Genomic DNA, 20,773 nt, shown 5'->3' on the forward strand with positions numbered 1-20,773 from the left:
TCTCTAATGGAATCCATCATCTTCTTGTGAGCTTGGAGCGAGATCACCCCCTCTTGTAGAGAGAGGGTCTGCTCCTTCCATTTTTGCAACTATGGTAATACCAATATCTTCTCACAACACCATCCTTCATCAAGACCCAGTGTTCTCCCACATGCACTATCAATTGAAGGTGTAACATCCTCCTAAGGGTGAAACTTTTCCATTCCAGTTGCTGGTTCTTATGTAACAACAGCTTTGTTAGTGGACTTTGTCATAGTTTCCTTATCTTCTTGGTCAACTTCCATATCCAATGTTGGTTCTTGTGTAACCGCAGTGTTATCCATAGACTTCCATATATTGTTTTCCCTCGGGTAGGTTTCTGTCTCCACTACTGGTTCTTGTGTAATAGCAGTGTCGACCGCATGCTCATGGATGTTAGCTTCTCCTTCCTTCCCTTATCTAACTTCCTCCCCCACTGTTGGTCCTAGTGAAATAGTAGTGTCAGCCAAGGGCTCTTTTGTATCCATTACTCGATCACTTTTTGTGGATTGTGCCATCTCAGTTGCTGGTTCTTGTGTAACAACAACATCATCAGTGGCTTATTGCATATTAGCTTCCTAGATTTCAGTTTGTGTTTCCCTCAAGGTGGTGTCTTCTACACAGCCTTTAAATCTTATTGCCACAAGCTTCTCGGAACAGGCTACACACACAGTTCTTGAAACATCTCCCTTTCTAGCCCTATCCACGACCTCAAGCAAGGTATCTAACCCTGGGGCTCTCGGATCTGTCTTTCCCTCTACTAGTTGTTCCCTTACCTCTCAATTTTCTTTTTCTAAATTTTCAATTCTTGACAACAAGGATTGGGTTTTACTCTTACTAGATGAATAAGATTTCTCTGGCTGAGCCTGCTCCTTGTCATTCTGCTCTTCTACTTCTTTGTTCTTCCTTGACATGGATGGGGACTCTAGGTGCTCACTAACCCTTATCCTCTACTTCAGCCACCTATCACCAATTGGTTTGTCAACTGGCCTCTTACCAACCCTTACTGCCAAGGGCTGGGACTGCTCCTTTGTCACCGCTAGAGCCTCCTCAGCCGTCCTGGTTTGCCTCTTGCGGGTGGTCCTGCCCTTCTTCCTCATGAGTTCTTCCCAATTACTTCCCTAGTGGATCAAGGCGTCCAACACAATGAGCTTGATAAGGCTATGGTTGGTGTTGCACGTTTCTGGATGCGCAGTTGTTTTCACAGCTGCGACCATATGCCTAATGTTTCCTAGCAAGAAGTAAGGAAGATTGATCAACTGCTAATGTCGAAGGTGGTTCAGCAATAGAAAGTGGTAATTGAACACAATTGTTTCCCTTCCCTCACAAGTAATGTACATGATGATGTAGAGGGCAACATCAGCCCATGGATGGGGGAGTGACAATCTATCAATTCCCCTTCCTTTCTTACCGGTGACTCTTCTTCTTAGAGGAAATCCCCTTTTCAGGGAGGGGTCATTGACCTTCCTATTGAACCACCTCTTTCCTTCCAATGGTAATATTGTCACTCTAGAAATCACGTCTTCCATGACCTCTAGCTTCAACCCTCTGACCTCCATCCGGTTTCTCTCCAAATTATTTGCAAATTCCTTCATCGTTTTATCCCTCCAACCTCCAGAAGAATTTGAATCACCCTGTGTCCTTGAAAATTTGGCATGCTTCAGGGCAATCCTTCAAGGCTTTTGTGGACCATGGCTCATGTTGTACTGCTGCTCCACCAATTTCTTATGCAAATTCAGTGTTGTTTCACCTCCTTCTCCATTCCTTTAGACATTTCGAGGTAGTCGACACACAACCTAGTTGTTTCAGCCTGCACTGTTATCTTCCACTTCTTTGAGCACTTTGAATGGGGATTCAGTGCTTCTAGGAGGGCTAAATGGTAGGGTGGTAGGGTGGTGCAGGTGAGGATTTCATATTGGAATTTTGCACTCATGATTCGTACTTGCACAGTAAATTTTCCTTATTAATGGTGACTCATGGGAGGTCTCGTAGAAGGTACACTTCCCCATTTTGGTATGATCAGGCATTAAGTAACAATAACTACCAGGTCATCATGCCTTAATTGTAGGATTTTTTGAATAATCACAAAGCATGCGATGGTCATGTCGCAATATGATTTGCTTTCCCTACCCCCGGCTTAAATGTGACAGTCATTCTCAGCTGTCAAGAGTCATGTGAAGTTGCCATAATTACTAAATAAAGTGAATTCAATATTAGCTTTTGATGACTTACCTAGGTGACGTGGGGAGAATTCATGGGTGGCGCAACACACGATGCGCGAATTTAATTCTGATGATAAGGATCACGGTGATGGTCATTATTTATTTCAAATAAAATATGTCATTCATTTTTTAACTAATATATATATTATTTTGATTTCTACAAGAAAATAAAGAAGAAAAGATCATGTGTTGGGCAGCGGATCCCCCAATAGCATGTTTTTGGGGCTTAAAGCTCAAGTGTTGGTCAATATAATGGAAAGACTCCGCGAAATGTGGGTGCGGAGTGTGAAAGTTTAGGATGAGTCATAGGGTTGTCCACCCAAAAATAATGAAATTGAATGTAAATTGTGTCGGCCTACCCATGGTCCGCGGACCATGGATTGTACAAATAGAGCGAGGCTCTAACTGTAAAGACAGTTCTAAGTTTTTGGAAACATAATAGATAGATGCGAAGGCATGGTTAGATGATAGAAGTGGATCTGAAGGTATTGGGTCATAATAATAGGTAAAGGCTCTGCAGCTGAGTGCGCAGAGGCCTAGTAGAGTCTATAGCTGAGTGCGTGAACCCCTGTAGCTAAGTGCATAGAGGCCTAGTAGAGCCCATAGCTGAGTGCACGAACCCCTACAGCTGCGTGCGCAGGGTGGAGTCGGGTCTATATTGAATGGAACTTGAAAAGGATCATTAATAAAGCTAAGTTGATTTAGCATATTGTGCATCTATTTCATAGATCTATATTTTGATGTTCGGCGTTAATGGTATCTGTTTATCTATATGTGTGCACTTTTATGTATTTTTATGAAAACTTTCTAATAAATTAACAAAGAGAACCTAACTAAGGAAGACTTGGGTAATTAATACTAGTCACACTGTGGCTGGTTCTGTGCAAAGGCAGTCCCACAGGATGCAAGGAGCCCGCTAGTGCTTGTAATCTAGTAACTGTGAAGGCTAAATCATGTACCTATCACCCATATCAAACATCCCGAGGGTGCGGAAACCTGGTTCCAGCACCCTCCCATACTAATTCAGGTGAGACCTCAATCCATGCTCCATGGATTGTCGTCAAAAGGGCCAGTAGTACTAGGATTTGCTTGGCTAAATCCATTGCTGAACCTAGGTCAAGCCCCATGTAGCTAACAAATGGTTCCATTTTTAGGACAGCGATCTGCCTAAGGGATGTCTGATGTCATGCCATTGGAACCCAACAAAGAATGAAATTGAAGAGTGGTTGGACAAGAAGATTCACGAGTTCGTGACACAGGAAAATACAACTCTATAGGTATTTGAGAAAAGGTGGCTGGATCGTTATGTGTATACGGAAATCCATGAGATTTTCTTTGCATCCTTTCCCTCTGAACTGTATGAGTGGATCGCGAGATTAGCTGATAGCCAGGGAAGGTGGAAGATCAACCAACCAATAGTGTGGACTCCGGAATTAGTGCATAGACTGGAGGCATCAAAAGACAAGATCACGTGAGCTATGGACCATTGGCTCGACTGGATAATAGGGGAATTTATCACTGAGTTTGTGGTGGACATGACCATGAGCTACAGTGAGGCAGAACGACGTTTTCTCAATGGACCACAAGGTAGGTATATTAAATCTTTGAATACCTGGATTAAGATGTTTTTATGTGAAAAACGGGTTGTGCGAATACATTAAGTTTGGGACAATGTGGAGTAGAAAGACATACAAAGGTAGCGGGGAATTAGAAAATAGCCCTTTAATTTCACCTTCACGAGAAAGCGAGGAAGAGATTGCTCAAGTCTCTCTGAAAAGTGCAGTCATCTTGATAAGGTAGTACATTTCGCAGTTACCACCTCCACCCACGCCACCACCCACTTCACCTCCCTCACCTCCATCTACACCCACTCCACCTCCGCCAACCCCGCAGTTCAGCATGGCAAGCATGATCAATCTACCTATATTCAGAGGAGTAGGGAATGAGGATCTAGACCAGTTCTGGTTCATGGTAAGAGCAGTGTGGGAAGCGCAAGGGCTCATAGACGACAACATTAAGAAGGATACATTAGTGAGCACACTACAGGATCGCGCGTTCACATGGTATATCAAGCACTCTAATGACCACCCAAACACAAGGATAGCAGAGATCCAGAATGCATTGAATAGAGAATTTAGCCAGCCGAAATCAGAGACATAGTCAATCATCGAGTTTAAAGAGATCGCGATGCTTCCAGGCAAGACCCCCTTATATCTGGATTAGTGGCTGAAGAATACGATCTGCGAGGCTAATATGATGCTCATGAATGCGCAACATCTCGCATGGTTTGTGACATCCCTGACACTTCACTTGACGATGGCGCTGTCACAACATAAACTTTCCACCCAGGCCGAAGCGTTGGAAATGGCAATGATGTTGCATGAGATCTCAATACAAGATCCTGGGTTGGGAGTTCAACAATTCCACGTGCAACTACAAAATCTCTGCCTGGAAATGCAGAGCTTGAAGTGGGATAGGGAAATGTGGGCAAAGGCGCGCGAGGAAGTATGGTGTGTAAAATGCAAATGCCAGGGCCATGACAAGGACCACTGTCCAGTATTCGTAAACTACTTGGCAGGAGGGGGGCCAATGCCATTGAGATTGAAGGCACAAGTAGGGCCAAGTGTGACACCCACATTATGGTGCGCGATCTATCAGATAGGAGGAAAACACACGACGGATAATTGTCATTTGTTGTAGAAGTATACACAGACTCCCTAATAGTTGTTTTGTAATTTCTGCAGGTTAGTAGGCCACGATGAGTGCACTTGTCGCACTTGTGAGTTAATGATGGATCGGACCCCAGCCTATAGGATGCAGACAGAAACACGAGCCTTTGACCCAGCTGCGGGTATGGCCCACGCTAGATTTCAGGGGTGAGGTCAAGGATGAGGAGCAATGGTACCAGGAAGGGGCCGCAAACAGTTGATTTGTTACAATTGCGGAGGACTAGGGCACTACGCCCGTGATTGTACCAACCTGACGATAATATCTTATTCATACTGTGCTCAGTTTGATCATGAAATGATATATTGTCCTACGTTGATCCCGCAAATGTGTGAGAAAGGGGTACTCCAGCCTCCACCGACTCAAAATATCCAAATGATGAGGTCTAAACTGTGCAAAGAAGACCCAAATGTGAACATGATGCTCAGAAGTGGTGCAACCACAGGGGAAAATAAGGAGAAGCAACCTAAGGGAGGTACATGGGTTCATAAGGCTCCCACAAAGGAACCTGAGTTTGACTTAGAACTCGCAAAGGAGATGTTCATGGAATCTAAGAAGAGCTTCACAAAGACCTCCACTTCAGGTAGTAATCATCAACCAGAGACAGGAATGGATCCTTCCATGCTCACTACCATTTCGGAGACATGCATGAAATTGTTGCACGACAATAAGGCAATTAAGGGACTCCAGGAGTTGATCACCAGGTGTGCAGGGTCAGGGGAACCGCGCGTAGTCCAGAAACTGGGAAAGCATGCATTGCGCACCGGGAGGGAAATGAGATTGATGATGTAAAATGGTGAGTATGAAATGGACCAGGTCATCCTAGATCTGGGATCAGATGCAAATGTGTTATCGAAGAAAACATGGGAAAGCATGGGTAGGACCATGTTGTAGTGGTGCCATATGTTGTGGGGAAAAATGCCTATGCAGGACGATCCTATCCACCTAAGGTGTGACAGTGCCTTAGCAACAAACAGAGACAGCTATTCTAGTATTCTTCCTTTATGAATTAAGAATGAAGAGAGATGGATGGACTAACTGGTGTCATCCGTTTGTCCCTCGATCCAGTTTCCCTTCTCTTTGAGAGTTCCCAGCTACTTGCCTTCTCGCTCGCCCAGCTTCAAGAGGTTTCTGCAAGATCACAAGAAGAGAACACTACACAAGACATGGATTCATATTCATAACTAGTTCAGGAGTAGAAATAAACTAAACATACTAATGCAATCATACATCAAAGATACATCAGTATATAGGAGAAACCAAGATAGCTTTATTGATGAATAACAAGGTTCATGAAGAGATACAACCTAGAGGGCTCCAATCCAGCATCTCCTTCCCAGCAAATGGAATTCCTATCTTCTCCCCCTTCAAAGCATTAAGCACCCAATGATTCCAATCTCAAACAAACAGCAATTCTTTGCCATAACAAAATTCCAGCCTCCAGATCTCATGGAGGAGAGATCCATATATAGATGTTTGGAGAGAGGATGAGTCAGCTTGAGATCTGACTAGTGTCCTCTCCCTCTGTCAGTTCTTGATTCCACTTGGAGGTTCTTTCTTCCACTTGGAGATTTGGAACCTCTTACTCATCACTAGTCGAATTCACTGAGGCAAGTGTCATTGAGGAAGATTCTGGAAGCTTCCTGGGTCTTGACACCTCTTGGAATGACCTTGCCATTTGGCAATTCTTGCTCAACGCACCCTGGTAGTGCTTCTACCTGCGTTGCAGTGCAGGTAGCCAGTGTTGGCTTTGACATTCAGCGCAGACAGCTAGTGGAGCCACTGAATTGATCCTGAATTGACTTGTTTTTTAGCAGTTTCTGGTGGAGAACTTCTGTGAATCGCTGTGGTTTGTTAGCCTTGTTCCTCTAGGGGTAGGAACAACATGTTTAGGGACTTTGGATCCCTTAGATTATGGAAATTTCATGCTCAATGTTGTAAGGCACAAAAATGTCTATAACAATTTCCCCCTAAAGTATGAGGCCATTTATCGGGTGAAATGCTTTATCAGGGGGATCCGAAGTTCATCCAATGCTGGGAGGAGACCTGTAATAAGATACAATACTATACATTATTTTTCATACTGCTTTCATGATCTAGCTGAGGCGGGCATTCCCATGCTCAGCTTTATAAATTCATTTTTTTGTACATAGAACAGACAATCGTCTGGTGGTAGACTGATAATTTTGATGAAATTTTCATCCTTTGGGTAGGATGATTATCTGCTGCAATGATGTACATGTCAATGTCTTTATCTTTCCTGAATATATATCGCAGCCCGGATGGATGAAACTAGATCCGGGGTCTTCAAACTCGTTCGATCTTCACTCTAAGTACAAGTCGATCCATGTGAGAAATGTTCTGAAGTCGAACATGGAAAGACATCGCTTGATTACCGGTCAATGAGGTAAACTGTTAACAAGTGCGAGAGGAATCACCGATAATGATAATGACCCTCAAGGTACTGCAGTACAATTCACGTGGTGTGAATAAAGGACTTGGCGTCGAACACCACGCAAAATCTTTCAGTCGAAGGTCATTGATGTAAACCTGTCGCCGGAAGTGAGAAACTTGCCATTGAGGCATGCAAGCTTCAAAGTACTGAAGGGGTTGTTCCTAGATCAACTTCTTGGATAATGAGCTGATGTCGACAAGAAGCGATCCGTCAAAGGAGGGCCTTAATCAATCCCACATCAATGACACGGAACGGAGCTAATGATTTTGATGGAGGTGAAAACGATCTGTGACATATGATTCAGGGTGGCGGTCATGAAAGGATGAAGGATAATGTATGGCAGTGGATGGGACACGGTTGACTTTTCTGAACGACTTCTCTTGAACATATGGCGACACTGATGCGATGGATCGGTAGCATTACCCCAAATATGGATGGTATGGTGAGACCATGGATGTGACCGGTGAATGAAACAACCCAACCCGATTGTGGTACGGAGGAAAAGTGTCATGTTCAAGAGCGACTTGCTACCATCAAAGTTTTCTTGAGTTTCTCCCAATTTTTCCCTAGTCATTGCTGACCAGTACCTCTTTATTTTTGTCAAGCTTGAGGAGGATAACATATGCTTGTTCTATAACCTGCCCTTCGGGCAAGCCCATCGCTACGTTTTAACGAGCCTATCGATAGTGAAACTCGTTCTCGTCTAAAGACAAGTTTGTCGCTATTTAATGATTTTAACGAGTCTAACGACAAAGATAACTCCGTCCTTTTCATTTTTAGAGAGTCTAAAAAGGTACATAAAGTTAACTCAAAAAGTCCTTTTTCGTCATCTAATCCCTTAGGTCCGAAAAAGTATAAAACAATACAGAAGGGATGAGTTTTCGATAGTTTTAACGAGCCGAACAAAACAAGCGCTCGATCTTTTTGTGCAATAATCCCTCGGGTCCAAAAAGATTAAAATCTAGAGGAGGGATAGCACTTCCTGTCCCTTTAACGAGCTGGAAGGCCAAGGACTCGGCAATCTTTTCATATTTTACGAGTCAGATGAAAAGAGCTTAAAGAAGACTCGTTTTTTGAGGAACGAGTGATGAAACAGGTTAGCAGTTGATTCCAGGTACAGGTTGGAATTTTCCAATCACGGCAGTGTCACAAGGATGGCTAGTGAAATCACTCTTCGCAACTGTTCCTCAAAATGGGTAAACAAACATATGGAGGTGAACGATCGGCCAATGGAAAAGTGGAGGTGACGGGCAAACACGACCAAGGCTTTAATGGCTGATGATATTACATTCACAGTGGTTATTTACCGAGATAGTTCATTTTTTAACGAGCTTAAACGCGGGTGGAAACATTTGCTCGATCTTATGTTTATTTTTTAACGAGCATGAACTATGTGCTAAAACTGCTCGGATCTTGCGTTTATTTTTTAACGAGCATGAACTGTGTGCTAAAACTGCTCGAATCTTGCGTTTATTTTTTAACGAGCATGAACTGTGTGCTAAAACTGCTCGATATTATATGGTCAAATTTTGATTTTTTACCATGACTAGCTTTGCTCTTTTCAACGATAGTACTGTATCTTCAATTGCTGCATCAAACTAGTTAGAAATGAATAACATTTGCTTGAAAATGAGATTAAACCCTAATATTTTGCTTTGAACTACGTAAAAAGCAATTAAAAAGTGTTTTTACCTCTCATTTTACCATTTCATTTGAACTTGGTTTGTTGGAGCTTTGGAGGTGCCTCTTTCCCTTTGATTTTCATCAGTTGATTCCGGGAGATTCTGCGGACGATTTTCGGCGCCGTTTGGACCAGGTAGGAGCTAAACCCTAGCTCTTTCTTTTCATGGTTTCCTTTTTCCATTCTGTGCCTATTTTCCTGTTCCCCTGAGCCCCTGGGGTTTTTTTAGGGCGCTCTGCCATCAGCGCAGCCGGTTCATTCGAAACCTGCGTTGAATGTCAAGTTGCATGAAGGCAGTTTGACCTTCAATGCAGGTGGAACACTGGCTAGTTGCGTTGGACATAGAAAAACAGTTCTGTGCACAGTTTTTGATGAAAATTTTGCTAGTTTCTCATCAAATACAGGATCTAACTCCTCTCATGTTTGTTTTTCAGAGATTATTGGAGCAAAATGACACTTACATGGCAAGAACGAGAACATGAAGAAGAGGACATGATTGCCCTCCATGATCCTGTCACGGTGAACGCGCTGTGGAACTGTGGTCTGCTGAAGTTCTTCCGTATCTCTAGTATGAGAGCACATATCTCCCTACTGCAATATATGCTTGATTCTTGGGATCCTATCAACCAAGTATTCTAGATTAGGGGCAAATCTATCCCCTTGACCGTGGTAGACATTTACTTCTTGACTGGCTTGTAGAGGCGGGGTGCCCCCATTTCTTTGTCAGGTTCGGCCCGAGGGAATGACTCCGTGAGAGATTATGTCCGCCAGTATTGCAGGGAAGGATCTCAGCCGAGTAGAGACGACAAGGTCGTTATCCGTGAGATTGCTGACAGGTCTCTCAGATCCATTCTGTATACTATTGGTAGGATGGTCGGTAGTGCATCTCTTCATGTTGCCAACAGATCCTATGTGCAGCACGCCTTGGAGTGCCTCCAACCGAAAATATTCAACTGGTGTGATGTAGTACTTCTTCAGATGAAAAGTCAGTTGACCAAGGTAAAGGACGGGAAGCTGAAGAACTTTGGGTTTGGTTCTATCTTGACTGCCTTTGCCTTGGAGAAGATACCACTGATGCAGCCTCAGTATATCGCACTCGACTTGCCTTCTCCTACCGAGCCACGCATGCAGAGATGGGTTGATCACATGTCTAGGCATGCTGGTCAATCTCAGATTTCTTTCACTGATACCTTCTTCAGGTGGTTCGAGCGTCAGGAGATGGTCTATTCTGAGTATCCATATGTTGGTATGGATTTCCGAGGTGATCCGGACTTGGCACTACCGGATGGCGAACAGTGGGGCGCTATTGGTAAAATATTTGACCATATCACTGTTTACTGTTTTTATTTTATAATGTCCTTGTGCTTTATTCTATCAAGACTTTAATCAAACTCATGTGTGCATGCATATGTTGGTCCTGTTCGTCCAGCAGTTCACCCGAGAGCACCAGTCGCTGCCCCAGCAAGGGAAACTGCTGGGAGGGTTATTCTCCGTGACCTTGATGTGGCCGAGACCCTTACAGCTGTGCAGGAGCAGGTTGAGAGCCTTACTCTCGACATTCCTGATGTGAGGATTGACGAGTTACCTTTACAGTTGCAGCGGCATACTACTTGTGTGCCTAGACGATGGAATCGTCTCTTATACATGATTGCACAGGCCGTGACGTGCTATCATGAGCATCACTAGGCTAGGGTGCCCCCTAGCATTTTGAGTTTTTTGGGTCATGCGACCGATTTTTGTCTTGGTTCGAACATTATGTATAAACGATAAACAGCTTTTATATATATTTTAATTTTCGGGGTTTATTCTGGTTGAGTTATATGATCCATATGTACAACATTGATGAGGTGTCTCTTTTTATAAATGTCGCAAACGTCTATCTAACACATAGTTTGCTAGTGAGTCGGTTAATGTGTTTAAGTTTCTGGAAATATGTTGGTATTGAATTAAATCAAATTGTCTTTCCAAAATCTTAACCCTTAGGAACATGCGATAAATAGCTGGGTTGCAGACGGAATATATACCATTGAGTTGTAGTATTACGAGTTGTGAGTCTAGCCTGACGATTAGTCGGTGTATACCATGGGTGATGGCATCAGAGAGTAGTTCTATCAACGCGCTATATTCAGCGATGTTATTCGTTGATTGCCCGATACATACACCTCTGAAACTTACTAACTCGCCGCTTGGATCAAAAATGACCTAGGCTGTGGAGGACAGGTTCCGCGAACTACGACTCGCTCCATCGGCATATCCAACACATGTCTCCAGAAGGTTTGACATCTGCAATAAATGTAAAAAGATGGATTAGTCGACCAAAACAAACACTTTAGCGAAAACAAAATACAACAAAAGCATTCAGGTTACTATTTAAGCATAGTAACGCTTGAGGTACAACCTGTTACGGGGTTGCGCCAGTGGAATTCCATCATAATCCATTAACTCGTAGGCTCCTTTTGCTAACACTCATTTAACAATATAGGGGCCCATCCATAAAGAATTAAATTTACCTACTCCCAATTTATCGGATTCTTGGTCATAAAGCAAGACCAAGTCACCTTCTGAGAAGACACGGGGTTTGACATTTTTGTCGAACTGCGCCTTGACTCGTTTCTTATGGGCTTCGTTAGCCAAAGTGGCATCACGACGGGTTTCATCTAATTGGATTAATTCCAAGAAACAGGCCTCTTCTTCTGAAGTTCCAAGGAGGAGATCAATTGCGAGTTTAAGAGACGAGATTTATCACTGGATTGGTAGGATTGCTTCCAGGCCATACACCAGTTGGAAAGGTGTGAACCCGGTCGCATTTCTTACCGATGTTCGGTAAGCCCACAAGGCTGAGTACAGGATTAGGTGCCACCTTCTTTTGTGAACTACGATCATCCTTTGCAACATACGCTTCAGGACCTTGTTGATCGCTTCAACTTGTCCGTTGGCTTGTGGATAATACGGGGTAGAGCTGTCGTGAGATAGCCCTAGCTTGGCAGCTAATTCAACCATCATGTGATTGCGAAAATGCGATCCATGATCTGTGACTATAGCCTGTGGTATGCTGAACCTGGCGACTACATGATTGAAAAAGAAAAGGGAAGCTGTTTCACCAGTGTTATCTAATGTAGGCATCGCCTCGGCCCATTTGGTAAAATAGTCAACGGCGACTATAATATACCCATGCCCCCCGATCGAGGTGGGGTTACATGTCATGAAATCGATGCCCCATTTGGCGAAAGGCCCAACAGCAACTATTGGCTGTAAAGGTGCGGGTGGTCTTCTGGTTTTGCTATCAAAAATTTGACAAGCATGGAAACTTCTGACTGCGGTTATGCAATCTTTGAACATGGTTGGCCAGAAGTATCCTGCTCGTAAGATTTTTTGTGCTGTAGCATATCCAGATTGATGCCCCCCACACGCGTTTGAATGACATTCATTCAGGGCTTTTTCGGCCTCCTCATGGGTCAGACACCTCCTCAGAACTGTATCGATACCACGACGATAAAGCGTATCACCGACGATCATGTAGTCTTTCGCTTGGTATCGTATACGTTTCTGTTCTGAGTGAGAGGTGTTAGGCCTTAATTTTTGGGTTTCGAGATAAATTATTATATCTCCATACCACTCATTGCTTGCAGATATCAGAAACAAACTTTCATCCACGATTGATTCTTCGGATGTTTCATCGTTGGACGACGATGGGAGATCGCACAATAATTCTGCGAACACTAAAGCTTTCTTTGATTTGGATTTTACAAATTCCAGATCAAACTCTTGAAGGATCGCTATCCATTTTGAATATTTGCCCCCCAGCAACTGTCGCGACAATATATAAGTCATGGGGTTGCAATCTGATAAAATGGTGGTTTTCCGAAAGAGGACATAATGTCGAAATGTTTGTATCGCTTGAACAGCAAGGAGTGCTAGCTTTTCAACGTGAGAATATTTTCTTTTTGTACCATTCAAGTTTTTACTTAAATAATATATAGGATGTTCAATTCCATCGACTTCTTGAACTAAAACCATCGCAATGGTCATGTCCGCTGTAGCCAGATACAGGTTAAAATCTCTTTGATAGTCCGGGGCATACATTAATGATGCTCTTACTAGAGACTCTTTCAGAGCATCAAAAGAGGCTGGCGCCACCTGATCCCAGACAAAAGGTACATATTTTTTCAAAAGACGAGTGTAACCTTTAGCAAGTTCTGCGTAATTTGGAATGAACCTCCTCAGAAAGTTTGCTTTCCCTTGGAGTTTCTGAATCTGAAGCAAATTTGAAGGTGGAGGCAAATTAATGATTGCCTGAACCTTGCAAGGGTCGAGACGAATCCCATTCTTAGAGACTACAAAGCCAAGTAAACGACCAGAACCGACGCAAAATACACATTTGTGCGGATTGAGTCTTATCTTGTAGTGTCGGCAACGTACAAATATCACTCTTAAATGTTGCGGATGATCAGTCCGCTTCCGTGAATGAGCCAGAAGGTTGTTGAGATATGGTTGAACAATGTTCTTGATGTCATGGAAGGCATAATTCATTGCCCTCTGAAACGTCGCCCCTGCGTTCTTTAAACCAAAGGGTAATTTTCGATAAGCGAATGTGCCCCACGGACAAATGAATGCAGTCTTTGACTGGTCCTGTGGGCGGATATTTATTTGATTATACCCGGAAAATCCATCCATGAATGAAAAGATTTCACATCCGGCGCATTCATCAATTATCTGATCGATGAAGGGTGTAGGGTAGTTGTCTTTCAGACAAGCCTGGTTTACATCCCTATAATCGACACACACTCTAATTGTCCCTTGTTTTTTCATAACAGGGACAATATTCGATACCCAATCGGTTTGAGGAACCGTGTAGATGAAACCAGCATGGAGAAGCTTTTCAACTTCTGCCTTAATGGCAGCGGCTTTCTTGGGGTGCACCTGCCGAAGCCGTTGTCTTACTGGTTTGACATCAGGATACATCTTAATTTCATGTTCAACGATACTCGAGTCAATGCCTGGAATTTCATCATATGACCAGCAAAGACATCTCTGAACTCGCGAAAAAGAGCGTTATATATTTCCAGTTCTGAAGGAGAACATCCTTTGCCGATATAAATATTCTCTACAACATTTGTTTTAGTCGAGATATTTATGGCTATAGTCTCTTCAATATTGGATAAGTTTCACTCGGAATCCACCGTATTTACAGTTTTTGATAGGAATTCAAAAACTGAAGGGTGGTAAAGGTCATGTTGAGTATCTTCTTCATAATCTGGAAGAAGGGAACGATGGTGGCAATCATTCCATGGTGCCCCCTCAATCAACATTGATTGTAGGATTCCTTCGTCAGTCCCATGCACTTTCGACCAAGGATCTAATGGGGTACCATATTCTCTAGACCTATCTACCCAAACGCTTGATGAGCGTTGATTTGGGTTCGCCTCCCATGCCCGAAACATTGATTGCTACAATATTTCTATAGGTCTTGGGGGAAAAACCATTTCATGATCCATGTTGATATCGTCTTCTGAGATCTTCGTGGAAGATATCATGTTGCAGGCTCCTACCAATGCTACTTCTCCTATATAGATTGGAGGTGGAAGTGCGAAAGTTCCCATTAATGTGGGGTCTTTCAGTAGGCCTACTCCGATATCTTGAAGCGAATTGTTGCTTCCATGGATCATGGGAATGCTTCCTGTAACTTGTGAACCATTAGTGAGGAAGTCTTGTTGGTCGACGATCGTAATCCCTCCTTGAAAAGGGAATGCGATCTTCCTAAAATAAGTCGACACTACAGCTGCCATGGCATATATCCACAGTCTTCCCAGTAAGTTGTTGTAGTCAAGATTCCCATTGATGACTTCAACATCTATTTCTACTATTTTTCCCCCCAGTTCAACCTTCAACATATGACGACACTGATGCGATGGATTGGTAGCATTACCCCAAATATGGATGGTATCGCGAGACCAAGATTCATGCTCGTTAAAAAATAAACATAAAATTGAGCAAACGTTTCCACCCGCGTTTAAGCTCGTTAAAAAATGAACTATCCCGGTAAATAACCACAGTGAATGTAATATTATCAGCCATTAAAGCCTTGGTCGTGTTTGCACCGTCACCTCCACTTTTCCATTGGCCGATGGTTCACCTCCATATGTTTGTTTACCCATTTTGAGGAACAGCTGCGAAGAGTGATTTAACTAGCCATCCTTGTGACACTGCCGTGATTGGAAAATTCCAACCTGGACTTGGAATCAGTTGCTAACCTATTTCATCACTCGTTCCTCAAAAGACGAGTCTTCTTTAAGCTCTTTTCATCTGACTCGTAAAATATGAAAAGATTGCCGAGTCCTTGGCCTTCCAGCTCGTTAAAGGGACGGGAAGTGGTATCCCTCCTTTAGATTTTAATCTTTTTGGACCTGAGGGATTATTGCACAAAAAGATCGAGCGCTTGTTTTATTCGGCTCGTTAAAAATATCAAAAAATCATACCTTCTGTATTGTTTTATACTTTTTCGGACTTAAGGGATTAGATGACGAAAAAGGAGTTTTGGAGTTAACTTTATGTACCATTTCAGACTCTCTAAAAATGAAAAGGACCGAATTATCTTTGTCGTTAGACTCGTTAAAATCATTAAATAGGGACAAACTTGTCTTTAGACGAGAACGAGTTTCACTATCGCTAGGCTCGTTAAAACATAGCGATGGGCTTGCCCGAAGGGCAGGTTATAGAACAAGCATATGTTATCCTCCTCAAGCTTGACAAAAATAAAGAGGTACTGGTCAGTGATGACTGGGGAAAAATTGGGAGAAACTCAAGAAAACTTTGATGGTAGCAAGTCGCTCTTGAACATGACACTTTTCCTCTGTACCACAATCGGGTTGGGTTGTTTCATTCACCGGTCACATCCATGGTCTCACCATACCATCCATATTTGGGGTAATGCTACCGATCCATCGCATCAGTGTCGCCATATGTTCAAGAGAAGTCGTTCAGAAAAGTCAACTGTGTCCCATCCACTACCATACATTATCCTCCATCCTTTCATGACCGCCACCCTGAATCATATGTCACAGATCGTTTTCACCTCCATCAAAATCATTAGCTCCGTTCTGTGTCATTGATGTGGGATTCATTAAGGCCCTCCTTTGACGGATTGCTTCTTGTCGACATCATTTCATTATCCAAGAAGTTGATTTAGGAACAACCCCTTCAGTACTTTGAAGCTTGCATGCCTCAATGGCAAGTTTCTCACTTCCGGCGACAGGTATACATCAATGACCTTCGACTGAAAGATTTTGCGTGGTGTTTGATGCCAAGTCCTTTATTCACACCACGTGAATTGCACTACAGTACCTTGAGGGTCATTATCATTATCGGTGATTCCTCTCGCGCTTGTTAACGGTTTACCTCATTGACCGGTAATCAAGTGATGTCTTTCCATGTTCGACTTCAGAACATTTCTCACATGGATCGACTTGTACTTAGAGTGAAGATCGAACGAGTTTGAAGTCCCCGGATCTAGTTTCATCCATCCGAGTTGCGATATATATTCAAGAAAGAAAAAGACATTGACATGTACATCATTGCAACAGATAATCGTCCTACCCAAAGGATGATAATTTCATCAAAATTATCAGTCTACCACCAAACAATTGTCTGTTATATGTACAGAAAAATGAATTTATAAAGTTGAGCATGGGAATGCCCGCCTCAGCTAGATCATGAAAGCAGTATGAAAAATAATGTATTGTATTGTATCTTATTACAGGTCTCCTCCCAGCATTGGATGAACTTCGGATCCCCCTGATAAAGCATTTCACCCGATAAACGGCCTCATACATTAGGGGGCAACTGTTATAGACATTTTTGTGCCTTACAGTATTGAGCATGAAATGTCCATAATCTAAGGGATCCAAAGTCCCTAAACATGTTGTTCCTACCCCTAGAGGAACAAGGCTAACAAACCACAGCGATTCACAGAAGTTCTCCACCAGAAACTGCTCAAAAACAAGTCAATTCAGGATCAATTCAGTGGCTCCACTAGTTGTCTGCGCTGAATGTCAAAGCTAACACTGGCTACCTGCACTGCAACGCAGGTAGAAGCACTACCAGGGTGCGTTGAGCGAGAATTGCCAAATGGAAAGGTCATTCCAAGAGGTGCCAAGACCCAGGAAGCTTCCAGAATCTTCCTCAATGACACTTGCCTCAGTGAATTCGACTAGTGATGAGTAAGAGGTTCCAAATCTCCAAAGTTTGCCTTCCCTTGGAGTTTCTGAATCTGAAGCAAATTTGAAGGTGGAGGGAAATTAATGATTGCCTGAACCTTGCAAGGGTCGAGACGAATCCCATCCTTAGAGACTACAAAGCCAAGTAAACGACCAGAACCAACGCAAAATACACATTTGTGCGGATTGAGTCTTATCTTGTAGTGTCGGAAACGTAGAAATATTGCTCTTAAATGCTGCGGATGATCAGTCCGCTTCCACGAATGAGCCGGAAGGTCGTCGAGATATGGTTGAACGATGTTCTTGATGTCATGGAAGGCATAATTCATTGCCCTCTGAAACGTCACCCCTGCGTTCTTTAAACCAAAGGGTAATTTTCGATAAGCGAATGTGCCCCACGGACAAATGAATGCAGTCTTTGACTGGTCCTGTGGGCGGATATTTATTTGATTATACCCGGAAAATCCATCCATGAATGAAAAGATTTCACATCCGGCGCATTCATCAATTATCTGATCGATGAAGGGTGTAGGGTAGTTGTCTTTCGGACAAGCCTGGTTTACATCCCTATAATCGACACACACTCTAATTGTCCCTTGTTTTTTCATAACAGGGACAATATTTGATACCCAATCGGTTAGAGGAACCGGGTAGATGAAACCAACATGGAGAAGCTTTTCAAATTCTGCCTTAATGGCAGCGGCTTTCTTGGGGTGCACCTGCCGAAGCCGTTGTCTTACTGGTTTGACATCAGGATACATCTTAATTTCATGTTCAACGATACTCGAGTCAATGCCTGGCATTTCATCATATGACCAAGCAAAGACATCTCTGAACTCGCGAAAAAGAGCGTTATATATTTCCAGTTCTGAAGGAGAAAATCCTTTGCCGATATAAATATTCTCTACAACATTTGTTTTAGTCGAGATATTTATGGCTATAGTCTCTTCAATATTGGATAAGTTTCACTCGGAATCCACCGTATTTACAGTGTTTGATAGGAATTCAAAAACTGAAGGGTGGTAAAGGTCATGTTGAGTATCTTCTTCATAATCTGGAAGAAGGGAACGATGGTGGCAATCATTCCACGGTGCCCCCACCTTCAAATTTGCTTCAGATTCAGAAACTCCAAGGGAAGGCAAACTTTCTGAGGAGGTTCATTCCAAATTACGCAGAACTTGCTAAAGGTTATACTCGCCTTTTGAAAAAGGATGTACCTTTTGTCTGGGATCAGGTGGCGCAAGCCTCTTTTGACGCTCTAAAAGAGTCTCTAGTAAGAGCATCATTAATGTATGCCCCGGACTATCAAAGAGATTTTAACCTGTATCTGGTTGCAGCGGATACGACCATTGCAATGGTTTTAGTTCAAGAAGTCGATGGAATTGAACATCCTGTATATTATTTAAGTAAAAACTTGAATGATACAGAAAGCAAATATTCTCACGTTGAAAAGCTAGCACTCGCTGTTGTTCAAGCGATACAAAGATTTCGACATTATGTCCTCTTTCGGAAAACCACCATTTTATCAGATTGCAACCCCATGACTTATATATTGTCGCGACAGTTGCTGGGGGGAAAATATTCAAAATGGATAGCGATCCTTCAAGAGTTTGATCTAGAATTTGTAAAATCCAAATCAAAGAAAGCTTTAGTGTTCGCAGAATTATTGTGCGATCTCCCATCGTCGTCCAACGATGAAACATCCGAAGAATCAATCGTGGACGAAAGTTTGTTTCTGATATCTGCAAGCAATGAGTGGTATGGAGATATAACAATTTATCTCCAAACCCAAAAATTCAGGCCTAACACCTCTCACTCAGAACAGAAACGTATACGATACCAAGCAAAAGACTACATGATCGTCGGTGATACACTTTATCGTCGTGGTATCGATACAGTTCTGAGGAGGTGTCTGACCCATGAGGAGGCCGAAAAAGCCCTGAATGAATGTCATTCAGGCGCGTGTGGAGGGCATCAATCTGGATATGCTACAACACAAAAAATTATATGAGCAGGATACTTCTGGCCAACCATGTTCAAAGATTGCATAACCGCAGTCAGAAGTTGCCATGCTTGTCAAATTTTTGATAGCAAAACCAGAAGACCACCCGCACCTTTACAGCCAATAGTTGCTGTTGGGCCTTTCGCCAAATGGGGCATCGATTTCATGACATTTAACCCCACCTCGACCGGGGGCCATGGGTATATTATAGTCATCGTTGACTATTTTACCAAATGGGCCGAGGCGATGCCTACATTAGATAACACTGGTGAAACAGCTGCCCTTTTCTTTTTCAATCATGTAGTCGCCAGGTTCGGCGTACCACAGGCTATAGTCACAGATCATGGATCGCATTTTCGCAATCACATGATGGTTGAATTAGCTGCCAAGCTAGGGCTATCTCACGACAGCTCTACCCCGTATTATCCACAAGCCAATGGACAAGTTGAAGCGATCAACAAGGTCCTGAAGCGTATGTTGCAAAGGATGATCAGAGTTCACAAAAGAAGGTGGCACCTAATCCTGTACTCAGCCTTGTGGGCTTACCGAACATCGGTAAGAAATGTGATCGGGTTCACACCTTTCCAACTGGTGTATGGCCTGGAAGAAGTCCTACCAATCCAATGTGAAATCTCGTCTCTTAAACTCGCAATTGATCTCCTCCCTGGAACTTCAGAAGAAGAGGCCCATTTCTTGGAATTAATCCAATTGGATGAAACTCGTCGTGATGCCGCTTTGGCTAACGAAGCCCATAAGAAACGAGTCAAGGCGCAGTTCGACAAAAATGTCAAACCCCGTGTCTTCTCAGAAGGTGACTTGGTCTTGCTTTATGACCAAGAATCCGATAAATTGGGAGCAGGTAAATTTAATTATTTATGGATGGGCCCCTATATTGTTAAACAAGTTTTAGCAAAAGGAGCCTACGAGTTAATGGATTATGACGGAATTCCACTGGCACAACCCCGTAACGGGTTGTACCTCAAGCGTTACTATGCTTAAATAGTAACCTGAATGCTTTTGTTGTATTTTGTTTTCGCTAAAGTGTTTTTTTTGGTCGAGTAATCCGTCTTTTTACATTTATTGCAGATGTCAAACCTTCTGGAGAAATGTGTTGGATATGCCGACGGAGCGAGTCGTAGTTCGCGGAACCTGACCTCCGCAGCCTCGGTCATTTTTTATCCAAGCGGCGAGTTAGTAAGTTTCATAGGTGTATGTATCGGGCAATCAACGAATAACATCGTTGAATATAGCGCGTTGATAGAACTACTCTCTGATGCCATCACCCATGGTATACGCCGACTAATCATCAGGCTAGACTCACAACTCGTAATACTACAACTCAATGGTATATATTCCGTCCGCAACCCAGCTATTTATTGCATGTTCCTAAGGGTTAAGATTTTGGAAAGACAATTTGATTTAATTCAATACCAACATATTTCCAGAAACTTAAAC

The sequence above is a fragment of the Pinus tabuliformis genome, chromosome 5_2 (genome assembly GCF_031772625.1).
Source record: "Pinus tabuliformis cultivar Carrire ecotype Pingquan chromosome 5_2, CPIR1, whole genome shotgun sequence".
NCBI classification, from domain to species: domain Eukaryota; kingdom Viridiplantae; phylum Streptophyta; class Pinopsida; order Pinales; family Pinaceae; genus Pinus; species Pinus tabuliformis.